Source organism: Grammomys surdaster, unplaced genomic scaffold (genome assembly GCF_004785775.1).
Source record: "Grammomys surdaster isolate TR1022 unplaced genomic scaffold, NIH_TR_1.0 80, whole genome shotgun sequence".
Taxonomy (NCBI): domain Eukaryota; kingdom Metazoa; phylum Chordata; class Mammalia; order Rodentia; family Muridae; genus Grammomys; species Grammomys surdaster.
Window position 1 is genome coordinate 25,476 of NW_021604572.1, and position 2,820 is coordinate 28,295.

Sequence of the window (2,820 nt, forward strand, 5' to 3'; positions counted from 1 at the left end):
GAGAGAGAGAGAGAGAGAGAGAGAGAGAGAGAGAGAGAGAGAGAAACATAAACAGACAGAGAAACTAAGAGATTGAATTAGTGATAGAAGTGGAAATAGTCTGGGGGGAGAGAGAAGAAAGAAAAATATGAGCAAAATATATTTTATAAAATTCTTTAACAATAATTATTCAAATATACTTCTCATATACATGCAACTGAAAAATAAAGATAGCAGTTAAAATACAGAATAATCTTATTCTACTTTGTAAAACAAATATTACATACTATATTTCAAACTACCACTGTTCAGATAATATAAGGCAAAAATCAAGTAACAGCCATAGTTTACATTTCTTTGGTACATTATTCTGAATGAAATGCTTAGGAATTATCTCTATGTAAGATTGATTTAAGATAAAATAATAACCACACTTCAGAACTAGATTGATTCTTGGTTTAGAATTATCACATCACATATTATTTCATTTCAGATTACCTGGTTCTCTTCCTTCTGTTTCCTCTTGATCAACAATCCAGGGCTCTTTTTTTTGTTCAAGACAGATGATTACCTCTGGTTTTGAAAGTGCAACACCTGTATATTCAAATAGACATAACAGAATACCATTGAATGTACCTGGGTACTTGGATAGGAATGTATCATGCATATAACATGAAGGAGAGTTAAAAACTGCATGAATGATTTTTTATAGCCACTTTTTTCTAAAATGTTTTAGACTCTTCCTAACTCAACTCTGTTTAAAATTCTGAACACGTTTTTTTAAATTATGCCATTGATTAAAGACAACTGTGGAAGTCAAAGTGGATTCACATATTAATGCTAATATCTGCCTAAGAATAAGTAACTAAGATTGAGTAACTAAGATTAGTTCAAATGTAAAATCAAGAAAAAGGTAGGTAATATATTAGCTGTAAATATGTCACTAATCAATACCTATAATTAATGAAGGCCAGATCCAAATATTAAAAGCAGATTTAAGCATTTCTGAGGTGAAGTTGAAATTATGAAATATAGATATTCTTACCCACAGAAACCAGGTTGTTGTAATTCTCCAACATGACATCTCTGTACAAAGCCTTCTGAGCAGAATTGAGACATTCCCACTCCTCCTTAGAGAACTCTACAGCCACATCAATGAATTGCAATAGACACTGAAATTAAAATTAACCATTTGCCTTCATATCTATTGGCTAAGTTCTATATTTGTCCCAAGAAAGGATTAGTTAACTATGTGAATTTTTATTTAATCAAAAACTAATAGTAATTTTTAATGACTTATGATCTGAGAGAAAGAGTATTAGACTTTTCTGCAAAGATCCAATAGTCTAGCATTTCTTTTTTTTTTTTTTTTTTTTTGCTACTCAGTCACTAAATTTTATTAACATGTAAGTCATTAGGCCCCCAAACCAAAGACCAACTGTAAAATAGGGCAGTGTTTTATTTTCCTTTACACCTTAATGAATACTTCTTGATGACTGCACACGGGGTAAGGCTGCATGGTAGTTCAGAAAGGTCACAGCGATGGTGTTTTCCTGACAGCATGTAGTCTTCCTAGTGAGTGGAATGACTTGTATGATGTCACTGTCAAACCAGTAAGACTGCATTTATGCACCCATCATTTTCAGGATTGTTGGTAACTTGGGCATACTTTCCCCAAATAACCTTGCCTCCTTGTGTCACAAGGCCCAACTCGCTCACATTCACTTCAATAACTGTACCTTTGGTGATCACACCCAGGGTTGTGTATAATGGGGATTATGGATTCTTTTTCACACCGAGTATAGGCAGGCAAAAAGTAGCCTTCAGCTCAGGGTGTGTGACATGGGCTTTTTTGAAACGTAGACACATTGGCCTAATGAACCTTTCATATTTAGGTGGTTTTCTTGTGAAACCATCACCAACAAAGCAGACTTTAGTAACCATTCTCTTCCATGCCTTCTTTTTTCTTTTTCCTGTTCGAATAACTTTCAATACTTCTGTTTCTCCTTGGGCACGAACTTTGAGTAGAGGAACCTCCCATTTTCCCGCCTTTTCTTTTCCTTTCTGCTTAATCATGTTGGAAAGTACTTTTGCTCTGGACTGCCCCTCTCTGTCCAGCAGATAGGCAGGCACTGCTCCTTGTGGAGTCTTCTCATCATCCTTCTGCTTGGTGTTTCTCTTTTCATGCATCTTAATAGTCTTTTTCATTTGTATTTTCTCGGCATGGCGCTGTTTATGGTAGAGCTTAGCCTTCAGGCCTATCATTTTTTTTTGCCTTCTTTGAACGTTCATGGGCCTCCCGACCTTCTTTCTTTCTCTTTTTCTCATGGTAGTCCAAACGATAGCCATATCGTTTGCGGTGCAATTCAATATATTCATTTTGTGGCATGTTGACAGCAGCGGAGCAGCCGTCCGCGAGCTCCCGGGTTTTAAAAACCTCTTAATTTCTGGGTGTCACTGGCCCACGAGCCTGGTTCGGTCAAGCCGGAACGGGAAAGGGTAGTCCTTTAAGTCAGTCTAGCATTTCTTAACCTGTGGATATTGACATTTTTCATGGTCAAATGGCATAATTCCCTAAATGATATAACGGTGGTTTCCTAAGCCACGAGAAAGCAAAGATATTTACATAATTCATAGCATGCTTCATAGCAGCAGCAACATTATGGTTATGAACCAGCAATGAAAATAAGTATATGGTTTGTGTCAATACAACCTGAGAATTGTATTAAAGAGTTGCAGCAGCAGGAAAGCTGAGACCTATGGCAATATGCTCTCAGTCTTATTATATAAACTATTTATTATGTATTTATAATATAATTTAATATATGATATATATGATTT

At 35.7% G+C, this 2,820-nt stretch overlaps 1 pseudogene; it reads right to left on the reverse strand.

The window, feature by feature from the left end:
* Positions 1–1,415: 1,415 nt before the first annotated feature.
* Positions 1,416–2,368, reverse strand: LOC114631197 (annotated as a pseudogene).
* Positions 2,369–2,820: the final 452 nt, after the last annotated feature.